This window comes from Aegilops tauschii, chromosome 4, assembly GCF_002575655.3.
Source record: "Aegilops tauschii subsp. strangulata cultivar AL8/78 chromosome 4, Aet v6.0, whole genome shotgun sequence".
NCBI lineage: Eukaryota > Viridiplantae > Streptophyta > Magnoliopsida > Poales > Poaceae > Aegilops > Aegilops tauschii.
Window position 1 is genome coordinate 418,851,850 of NC_053038.3, and position 11,754 is coordinate 418,863,603.

Genomic DNA, 11,754 nt, shown 5'->3' on the forward strand with positions numbered 1-11,754 from the left:
ACTTATTTCATCCAAACATATGCTTCATGAACGGGTCATGAAGATAATGCTTATAAAAGTTTCCAACACTAGGTTGATGTTCAACATGAATCATGGGGGAGACAAAATGTTGCTGATGGGCTCAACAGCAACTCATCGGAATTTCCATATCACTGGACTTCCACCATCATGTGAACACAGTTATAGCATTGGTCAGACCAAAAGATGTAATGGTGTATGCTCGAGGGATCAACCACGAGTAAGACAACATTACGAACATCGTTGGTTCTGATTTGACTTGACGATAGCCCATACTCAATTCAAAGTTTTGACAAGGCAATAGATCCAACAACTGATCACGAGGACCAATCGATGGAGATATCATCTTTCTTCAACACACACACACACAGAGCAGATATCCCTTAGAGATGAACTAAGTCAGACAAGCTTTTATCTTCCAACTCTCCAAGTTGTTGTTTTGCTTAACCAACTAGCTCAGGGGTATCCAACACAGATCCTTGGAGAAAGGGTGGTTTATGGAAAAACCAGCTTGATCACGAACTCAACATAGTGGTCAGGTGACAACCTGGTAGTACTTCCGAGAAGATATTCGGAAAATCACGAACCACCGATATGTTATTAAGCTCGAGAACAATCTTGCTTTTCAAGGCAAGACGACATGATCAGAAGAGCAAGGGTTCAGTCCTAACTCAAAGATCGAAGAGTGCACCAGAAATAAGGACAAGGTAGCACGATCGGTCCTAGGATGGTGATTCAATAGCCAACACGCTAAGGATGAAATTATTGTCCTTTAACTACCAAGCAACGGGGTTGCTAGGAGTATTGATTTCACACATCATAGTTCACCTATCGGCATTCCGGTTGCAACAACACGGGGACCGAGGAATTAACAACGATGGCGAGAAGTATCACTACATCAAGAATTCATAAGATGGTGTGCAATTCCTATGGTATTATTGACAAAAAAGGGTAATACTCTAGGGTAGAACAGAACAAAAGCTGGAATGACATTTTGATCTGCGGAATACAACTGCTTTGACCCAATCCTAGAAATGGACAAGGTACTGGAGTTTGTTTCTCCTAGTCATTCCAGAATAGCATGGCTCGACGGACCACAAGAATAATAGGCATCGATGAACACGAGTGCACTACTACTCCTAACTATCAATTGATAAATGAGGGTTAGAATTCAATTGAAAAGGGGCAAAATACACAATGTAGGATGGAGAACTCATCAAGAGCGCTCTGGTTGTGATCTTTTGGTTCAAAACAACTTCTGCTATAAGCAGTTCATGGTATTTGGAAGAAGGAAATACCACAGACCTCGAGGACTATCGCAAAGGTTACTAATATACTAAAAGTACAAGCAACACTATCAACACGAGGTAGGTAGAGTGAATCTTGGGCTTAAGAACCCAAAAATAGAATACCTACTACTAAATGGCATCACGGGATGCTTTCTAGAATGGTGGCCAGAATTATCACACCGGGAACAAAAAACATGGCTAGATTACTAGGTGACTCCCTAAAATACCTAGGGTCATAATAATAGCTCCAACATATATGTCGAGGCAACACAGTACCTCAACTCACCGATTAGTGTGATTAATCTGGCCCAAAAGGACATAGGAAACAGGAAGTAGAGATTTGCAAATGCATCAGACTATTTAGAGACCTGGGATGACTCGGACAGCATAACGGCTGTAAATGCTCAAAAAGATTTGAGACATCCTGCAAAATGGTGGCCTAATCACTCAACATCACAATATCAAGGTTCTGAGATCAATTGTCAACACACGGAAGTAGTAGGAACTGAACTGAGGCTTGAAGCTATCAATCCTACAAGTCTACGGATTAGTAACACGTGATCCTGATAGAAGAATGAGAAGCCTAGTTCTTAATCCCCGTAGAAGAGAAGAGGATGACTCAGATCAGAAGGCCATAGGGTAGAGGAGTAAAAGGAGCCTTACGTTCCCTTCCACAATCAATTCCCTTACATAACTAAACAATTTCTAGACTCAACTTCGGCCAGTTTGGCTTGGTAATCCTACAAGCAGTCAGGCTCTGATACCAAAGCTGTCAGGACCCCGACTCCAAGTCACATCGATCTAGCCGGCAACACCTCATATCACTTTGCGGCCTCATGCACGATATTCCCACGGGTGTCACCTTACCATGGCCCAGGACCGTTTGTGCCATTTGGCTCACGTATATGATAGTGTCGCTAGCATCCATATGACAGAGAACCCAGGCCGACATGACTAGTCGTGAACCCAAAGTTGAACTAACTTACGGGGACAGGCATACATGAATCAACATCAAGCATGTCAGTCAGCAGCGTGCGAATCCGGGCTGTAGCACTGGGCTAACAGGACTCCGGTGAACCGGGCTGTAGCAGGCTAGGCAGGATTCCGGATGTCACCGCGTGACATTTCCCCGAAGGGACAGACACAGGAACGAAGTGAATCACATGCCGGCCAGTCAAGTGTTCTGGAGCAGTAGTGCTGGGCTAGCAGGACTCCGGTGAAACGGGCTGTAGCGGACTACTATGGCTCATGGAAGCACAAGACTACATTTCCCCATAAGAGAGGCTACCAAGGATAAACAACTAAATTGTCGGATCCCACACATACCAAGCATTTCAATCATACACACAATATGCTCGGTATGTGTAAATACAACATGGCATCACAACAAAACTCTATGACTCAAAGTATTAATTCATTAGGCTCCGAGGAGCGAGATATTACAAACATGGGTCTCATGACCCAACATTCAGAGCATACAAATCAAAGCACATGCGGAAGCTTAACATGTCTGAGTATAGACATCTACAAATGAAAAAGGCTGAGAAGCCTGACTAACTACCAAATCATGCCGAGGGCACAAGATCGTAGCTGAGGTATCAAGCTAAACGTCGAAGTCACACGGAACTACAAACGAGACTGACGTCTCTCTGCAAAACATAAAATAGGCAAACGTGAGTACAAATGTACCCAGCAAGACTTACATCAGAACTAACTACATATGCATCATTATCAACAAAGGGGGGTGGCGGAGTTTAACTGCAGCAAGCCAGCTTTGACTCGGTGACTATCCTAAACTATGACTGCTAGTAACTCTTTTAAGGTGGCACACACGAGTCCACATATTCACCATATCAATACACCACTATGGATCCGCTCCAGTCTCCCTATGAGCACGCCATCCATAGCACTCACGCTTATCTTGCGCATTTTAGAGTATCCACTTTCACTTGTCTATGAACTGTATAGGCAACCAAGTAGTCCTTTACCGCGGACGCGGCTATTCGAATAGATGATGTTAACCCTGCAGGGGTGTACTTCTTCACACACGCTCTCACCACTTATCGCCGTTTACACGACATGTACTCGGCAACCTTCAAGCAGAAGCCCAGCGAGGGTGTCGGCCACGGCCTACCTAAACACTCAAGCCTCTAGTCCAGGTTTATCGCCTATTCAGGTTCCATCCGCAGGGAGTCCGGCCGAGGTTTCCACATACGGCCCCAAACGATGTGGACAGGGTCCCGAGACACCAAACGGGCGCCCGGCATGCCCGACCACGTGCCTACCGCATCACAGCCCACCCCTCGGGTCAGCGCTGTGCACGGCCTCCAGCATACTACAAACACGAGAAACTACTTGCAACTCCTGGATAGAGGACAAGGATGGTTAAGAAGCCGAGAGGGTCCATTGGCTTCTGGCCCAATGCATGGTAGTAGCTGAATCTTAAATCACACATACAGATCTCAGTGCTTAAGGACGGTTCCAATGAAACAACCCACCATGTACTCCTACATGGCGTCTCATCGATAACTTTACCAAATCGTGTTCACACACTTAGCTCACACCCAGTAGAACATGTTCATCACCATTCCAATTCATTTCCGATGAATCAGACCAGACTCAACTCTAAGCAGTAGCAGGCATGACAAACAAGCATGAATGAGTAGGCACATCAGGGCTCAAACAACTCCTAGTCATGCTAGTGGGTTTCATCTATTTACTATGGCAATGACAGGTCATGAAGAGAAAAAGGGGTTCAACTACCGCAGCATGTAACAGTTGAATCGTTGTTGTCCTAATGCAGTAAAATAGAGTAGGAGCGAGAGAGTGGGATTGTATTGGAATGAACAAGGGGGTTTTGTTGCCTGGCACTTCTGAAGATATTATAGCTCTTCATCGGTGTCATCGAACTCATCTCGGAAGCAAGTCTATCGAGAGGGGACAAATACCGGCAACAGAGAAGGAAAACACAATCAATGCAATGCACAATATGATGCATGATCATGACATGTCAATATGTTGTGTTTTGAGCTAATGCAACTAGAACAGATTGGTTTGAGCTCATTCTAATCAAAGATTCGAATGCAAACCCAAGATAAGAGGTCATATTAGTGCATTAACTTGTTTCATCTAAAAAGCAAGGTTAAATTGTTCTGACATGCATGAAACTAGTATAGATGGAAAGATCAAATTTTTCTGATCAATTTTCATATATAAAACTTGGCATTTGGAGTTACGGTTGATTTTCTATGATTTTTAGAAGTTTAGGCAAATTTCTGGAATTTTCTGAATTATTTTAAATCCAGAAAATGATTAACTGCATCAGCATTACGTCATGCTGGCGTAAGCAGGTCAATTGGGTTGCCCAGGTCAAACCTGACCTACGGGACCCATTGGTCAGTGACCCTGGGCTTGTTAGGTCACGGAAAGGTGGGCCCGGTCAACAGTCACGCCAGCACAGTCAACACTGACGCGTGGGTCCGCCGGGATTAACTTAAGTCTAACTAATTTTGTTAGGGGTTTAAATAAATCGGTGGGGCCCAGCCGTCAGTGGCTTAGGGACTTAGTTAGCGGGGTGATTAACCCCTAATAGTGGCTATCACCGGCGGCTAATCGCCGGCGTAACCAGGACGCGGCGGCGTTGCCCGTCAGGCCAACTCCGGCGACGGGAGCAAGCGGGGCTGGTCTCGTTGGAACGGCCGTGATGCGGCGTGTCCAACGGTGGTGGTTGCAGGGGCTGGGGCGGCCGGAGATGACGGCGAGGAGCTCGGCCGGCGTTCAGGTGTGCGCGGCAGTGCGGCTGCGCTGTGCAAACGGGCGGGGCGAAGCACTGGAGATGCTCTACGTGGTGCAGCGAGCTCGATGGACACGCGCCCAGGACCAAATGGTCACCGGAGCGTCGACGGCGGCGAGCGCATGCGGCGGCGGAGTTCGGTCATCGGCGAAACGGCGACTACGGCGTGCAGCCGAGAAAACGGAGAGGGGGAGAAGGAGCAGCAGCTTACAGCGGTTGCAGCAGGCGTCGAAGTGGGCTCGGGGAAGGCCGGAGCTGAGCGTGGCGGCGAGGCGGATCTCCGGCGGCCGAGGAGGGGAAAAGCGGCGGGGCGGCGCTTCGGGGCCCTTCCGGTAGCGTGGCTCGGTGAGGAGGTAGGGAACGAGGTGGCGGAGCTCGGGGAACACGGTGGATGCGGTGACAGCGAGCGGCGGCAACGATCTCGCTCGGGTGGCTGCGGGCGTGAGCGCTGGGGGGAGAGCGAGGAACCAGAGAGGGGGGGGAAGAAGCAGGGGTGTCGTGGCGCTCTTGGCGCCCTCCAGTAGCGACGACGGCAAGCAGGAGGTGGACGCACGGCGGTGCGCGCGCGTCGGGCACGCGCCCGTCCTTCTGGCAAGGAGGAAGACGACATGAGGAGGCCAGTGGGCTGGCCAACTGGGCCGCGACAGGTAAGCTAGGTAAGGTTTATGCTCTTTTTTGTTATCTTTTGTTCTGTTTTCTTTTTATTTATTTCTTTCTGCCACTGTTTTGAATTCAGACAAATTCAAACAATGCCAAAAAGTTTTTGAAATATTATATGATACACGTATGGACCCTGCCAAAAGCACATAATTGATTTCAGAAGTATTTGTATCTATATTCTAAATATATGAATATAAATTCAAACTCAAATACAATAGTGATTTAAATTCAGTGCCCAAAATATTCCATAAAAATGTTCATCATTTTTGGTTGGGCTCAAAACCTTTGCCAAAATATAACCAACATTATCTAAGGCTATTTTGGAAACATTGAATGCATTTTTAGGGTTTTTCCCCTTAATTGATTTTGAGGCTTTGAAATTCCCTCAATTCCAATTTCTTGAATTTAACAAGATGCATGATGCTGATGCAACTAGTTACACACAAATGCTAGGGTTGTGACACCTCTCTTGCTGGTTATCCTTGCCGCGGCGACCTCCTTGGCCGCCACGCTTTTTGCCGGATCCCTCGGCACCATCCTGGCCTTTCTCCTTGTCCCGCCTCTCATACTCAGCTTTTTTCTTCTCAGCAAGCAGCTCGACTTGCCGGCAGTTCTGGAGGTCGTGGCCCTTGGAGCAGTGGATCTTGCAGTATTGCTTGTCGGAGCCTCCTGGCTTGTCGGCAGCCGCCAAGGCCCGGCAAGCGGCGCACCCGGCAATCTCCTTGCCGAGGTCGTCTGCCTTGGCCTTCTTGGCGGCGCTGGTGCCCTCAGATCCCTCGACGGCAAGCACGGTCTTATCCTTGCGTTTCCTGTTGCGGTGCTGGCCCTTCTTTGTCGGGGCGGCAGTGTCTTTGTCCGTAGAGTCGGTATCAGCGCCGGTGTCCTCGCTGGGGTACTTCCTTCCCTCTTCAGCCCGGGCGCACCTATCGGCTAGAACATAGAGGTCGGCCACATCCTTTACCTTGGTCATCGCCAGCTCTTCACGCATCTTGCGGTTACGCACATTCTGATGGAATGCGCTGATCACGGCAGCGGGAGGAACATCTGGGATGTTGTATTGCACTCGGCTGAACCTCTGTATGTACTTGCGCAGGTTTTCACCTTCCATCTGGGGAATGATATGCAAATCACTCGCGTCGCCATGAGCTTGGTGGCCTCCAGTGAAGGCACCAACGAACTCATGACATAGGTCCGACCAAGAAGAAATGGAATCCGCCGGCAAGTGCATCAACCAAGACATGACATTGGGCTTCAAGGCCAACGGGAAGTAGTTGGCGTGCACCTTGTCGTCACAAGCTCCACCGGCCTGCATCATGATGGTGTAGATGCTGAGGAACTCTGATGGATGGGTCTTGCCATTGTACTTCTCGCCGACGTCGGGCTTGAACATGCGGTGGGACGGCCATTGGAACTGCCGCAGCTCACGGGTAAAGGCTGGGTAACCCACCTCGTAAGGTAGGCCGCCAGAGCCTCCCGGGGCTGGGTGGTCCATAGCGAGCCCCGCCCGCCTATCTGACTGGTGGCGTGTATCGCGCCGACGCTCGATGGTGGTTCAAGCGTCTTCATGGGCTCAGTCCCAAAGAACTTGGCACTGGTCGCGGTGTGTCCGTGGGTCGGACGACGCTATGGAAATGTTATCACAAACGTCATCACGACGGATCGACACCCGTGGTGGCTGGCGTGGAGGAGGAGGTGCACCGTGGCCGCAACACCTCCGGCCCCTCCACCGCTGGCTTGCGGTGGTTCAATAGGGCGCTGGCCTGAGGGCCCCGCTGGCCGTTGCTCGTCTTGGTTGGCGACGCCGACAAGGCTCCAGATGGTGGCCCTCCACTCATCGAGCTTTTCCGCAGCAGGAGGGAAGTCGAGGAGTAGCTGCGCGTGCGCCAAAACTTCCGCTGGCGTGGGTGGCGGCGAGAGCTGCGTGGACCGTGGCGCGCTTCGACTTCTAACCATGTTAAAAGGAGCTCTACCACGGCCCAGCGGCTGCGTGCCATTTTTGCCAGCACTTCGCTGGGCATGCTGGTCTCCTTCATCACGCAGATGCTGCACAGGACTCTTCCCACGGTGGCGTCCGGGGTCTCCAGCGTGGTGGCGCTGCTCGTCGCGCGCACCCTGGGAAGAGCACGCCGTGGGCGCCGGCGTAGGCATCTTGGAGGTTGCTGCGCTGCCAGTAGGGGGCACAACAACCCGCCTGGAGGGCCCCGCGCCGCCTGCGGGGGACCCAGCCCCGTCTCTGGAATTGGCGATGTGCGGCCCGCCGTCCGGCGCATGAACGATGCCGCTCGCCAGGCTCTGACTGCCAGGGCGATGCTGGTGCTCACGGGCTGTGGCTTGGGTTCTTTCCGCGACTGGCCCGCTGCTCGTCCGCACTGGCATGGGCCGTTCGGCTCCCGACGAGCCGATCGCCGTGATCGTCTTCTTCTTGGGAGCCATGGCGATGAAGAACTGCTAGGCTAACTTCTAGATCAGATTCTCACAACTGTGCCCCCTACCTGGCGCGCCAAAGATGTCGGGGAAAAACGACACCTATGGGATCACTGGAATCCCTTCTACGGTTGGCGGGCGCGGGGTGTGAGAAGAGCAGGTCTGACAGGAAGCACACGGATCGTTTACCTAGGTTCGGGCTGCGAAGATGTGTAATACCCTAGTCCTGCTTTGGTGGATGTATTGAGTGTTCTTGTGTTCTTGAGCTAGCTATGGGGTGTAACTTGCCCAAAAGAGCTGAATCCTTCTCCTGGTCGCCTCGGGCCTCCTTTTATAGGCAAAAGGGGTTGCCACAGTGGCACACAGGAGGTGGAAAGGTATACAGTGCGTGAGCTTATCGCCCGGTGTTACGGGACAAAGCGCCTTAAATGCGCTACTTAGGTGTCCTTTAGCTTTATCGGGGACGGGAACGAGGCCCGTCCCGTCCGTCGCCGCTCTGCCTCGTTTCGACACGCGCCCAGGCCAGCGATGCATGCGGTGCCATGTAGGCAGGCAAGCTGCTGAGGTGGCGCGGTGGTGGAGCCTTCACGAAGATCTGCATGCCACCACGCGGGTGCTTGCTGAGTCGGTGTAGAGGCCGCCCGTCGCCATGCAGGTGCATGCCCAGCTGGTTGAGCTAGCAGCTGCTTGGGGACGGCGGTGGAGTCTTGGCTGGTGCGGGCCTGGCAGTGGCCCCGCTGATGCCCTCGGCAAGGGTCTTGCCGGGGGCCCCGCAAGGGTCTTGCTGTGGCGTTGCAGTCATCCCCGGCAAGGCTCTTGCCGGGGGGGCTTTTACGTTTCCACGGCTAGAATCCCGCCGAGGATCGTCGTCTTCTGGTCCTCATCTATTCTCATGTATCTATGATCTTGACAAAGATCTGCATACCACCACAGAGGTGCCTCCCAAGCCCTAGGTCCAACATAGTTGTTGGTGACGTTTGGAACCCTTGGGCTCGAGGCTGGCTCGCTCTGCCGGCGTCGGGCAATTTGCCCCGGCAAGCGCCTTGCCGGGGCCGCGGAGGCCGCCCCGGCAAGGGTCTTGCCCGGGGAGTCCACCTCGCCCCTTGCTCTTTCATGCTTCTGGTCTTGGCGTTGCTTTGTTTGCCTTGCGCTTTGGTTTCTCTCTGGCTTCCCTCCTCTGCCCTGCTAAGTGTGGCCGTGGCACGTGGCTCTGACTGCCCGTGCACAAGTAAAGGGGTCAAAAGGAGAGCCCCTACTTTTGTACACCGACACCTTCATTCAAGCCAATAAACATGTTCAAAAAACAAAAATTATCAAAAAGTAACGAGATAGACCTTCTTCAAGTGTCGGAGTAAATGGCCACGGGTAGCCTAACCGACTCCCCCTGGCTCTTCGAAAAATTATCAGGCCATTCGAGCCTTCAAGCATATAGAGCGCAGGGCCTCCTTCCCCCGGCCGGCTATCCCCAGCGCCGACTACCAGAAGGCGACCCGGCCTCAGAAACCTTCCCCAAGAAAGCTACGAGATGGCCGACTCCAGGAAGCCGGCCCCAAGATGACCGACTCCCAGAAGCCGGCCATGAAGAGAGCCGACTCCCAGAAGCCGGCCAAGACTACACCCACCAAGACTGCATCCACATAACGGTGATAAGACGGGGCGTGGCCGCAGTACAGCCCACTACCCCCGAATCCTGAAGCAGGCATGGCCACGGTGCGCCGTACAGGCCAGCCATCTCCCGTCCGGCGCGGCACTGTAGCCATGTTGACCACGATGTCACCCACGACAGGCGCCAGTACGGCCCGCGGACGACGGGCCCCTTTAGCCAGAGAGACACCCGAAGGCGGCCCGGCCACCCCTAGTCGGCCAGGGGCGTGGCCGGCTCCCAACAGCCGGCTACCTCCCTCCCTCGAAACATGTGCCTCATTAAGGAGACAAGACGAGGTAAGGCTACAGTGAGGGCCCGCAAGGCGGCGGCACTGTAGCCACGCTTACCTCGACGAAGCCCTCGTCATTAGAGGCGAGGCAGCAGTAACCAGCCGCCGACAGAGCCCCCAAGTAGTGGGGCCGGCCTGTCGGCCAAGGGGCCGGCAGCCGGCGGGACCCACCAGCCGGTGGGCCCCAATGGCCGGCGGAGAAGCCGGCGAGCATAGACACTGACGGCTGGGACCCGCGCCCAGCCGGATTACCATTGTACCCCTAGGGGGTAGGCCTATATAAACCCCCCGGGACACCCATGCAAAGGGTTGATCTCATAGAGTCTCACACACCACATAGAGAGAAAGGGAGAGCTAGCCTTGCCCTTCTTCTTCCTCTAGCCAAACAGCTCAAGGAGCACTTGTAGCTACTTGTACTGATCTAGTGATCATGCGGAGACCCCACAGAGCAGGCCTAGGGGTGTTATCTCCATGGAGAGCCCGGAACCTGGGTAAGATCCGCCGGCGTGCATGTCTTGGCCTCATCCCGTTTCCATGCACCGGCGATGTCTTACTGGCTCCCACAATGATAAGCCACCCGTTGGCATATGTCGCACCTACCACCCGACATTTGGCGCCCACCATGGGGCCAGGTGCACCGTCGTCCGGAGACCTGTTCTGGACGGGAACCCTTTTCCTCCCCCGTGAGCGTAGCCAGCCTGCTACGCCCGATGGCGCTTGCCCCGACGCGCTGCAAGGCGTCGACGACGCCTGCGCGGCGAGCTGCCTCTGCCTCGCTGACCTTCTTGGCAAGACTCGCATCTCTGACGAGCCCGCGTCCGACGCGGGCACGGACTACCCCAAGAGCCGCCTCTTCAGCCTCCTCGATCAGCTTCACGTCTCCAGCGAGCTTGCTGTGGACCTGGAGTCGGTCGGCTCCACCGACCCGATGCTTGTCGACTCCGACACGGCATCGCTCGACGCCTACCCCTCCGACGTGGTAGTCTTCGACGACCCTCTCCCTCGAGCCGACAGTGGCAGCAGCGCTGTCGCTAAGGTGCTGGTCATCAGCCACGCCGCCGACTCGGGCGAGAACACCCACGACGCTCTACAAGCGGCGATGCATGATTTGTCCGTCCCCATCCCGGCCGACGCCGACGCCGAGACTCTGGAGGCATGCCGCCTTGCCCTCATTGCGGAGGGCCAAAAGATAGCCTCCATGAGACGCCTCACCGAGGCTCACCAGCGCGAAGTCGACCGTGCCGCCTTTGGTACGCCGCCTCATGGTGGGCTCAGCCGAGCCGGCCTCGTCAAGAAGCGCGGCGCGGCCATCGCCAGCTTGCTGGGGGTAGACCGCCCCGTCTACGCCACACCGCTCGAGAATCTGCGAGCCTCTCAGGCGGCCGCAGAAGAGCTGAACGGGCTGGGGGCTGATGAGCTCCCCTACATGACAAGGCGCATCCAGCAGCTGATCGACGCGGCCGCAGAACGGCATGAAGCCGAAGCCCGCGCTGAGAGTCCTCCCCCATGCCGAGAACACGCCGCGACATCTCGGTCGCCGACTGCGAGCGGCGCCCGCGCAAGGAAAGACAAGGAGCCGGCTGCCAGCCGCAGCCGGACTCGAATCACCATTGAGCGCGACGCAGAAGGCCGCCCT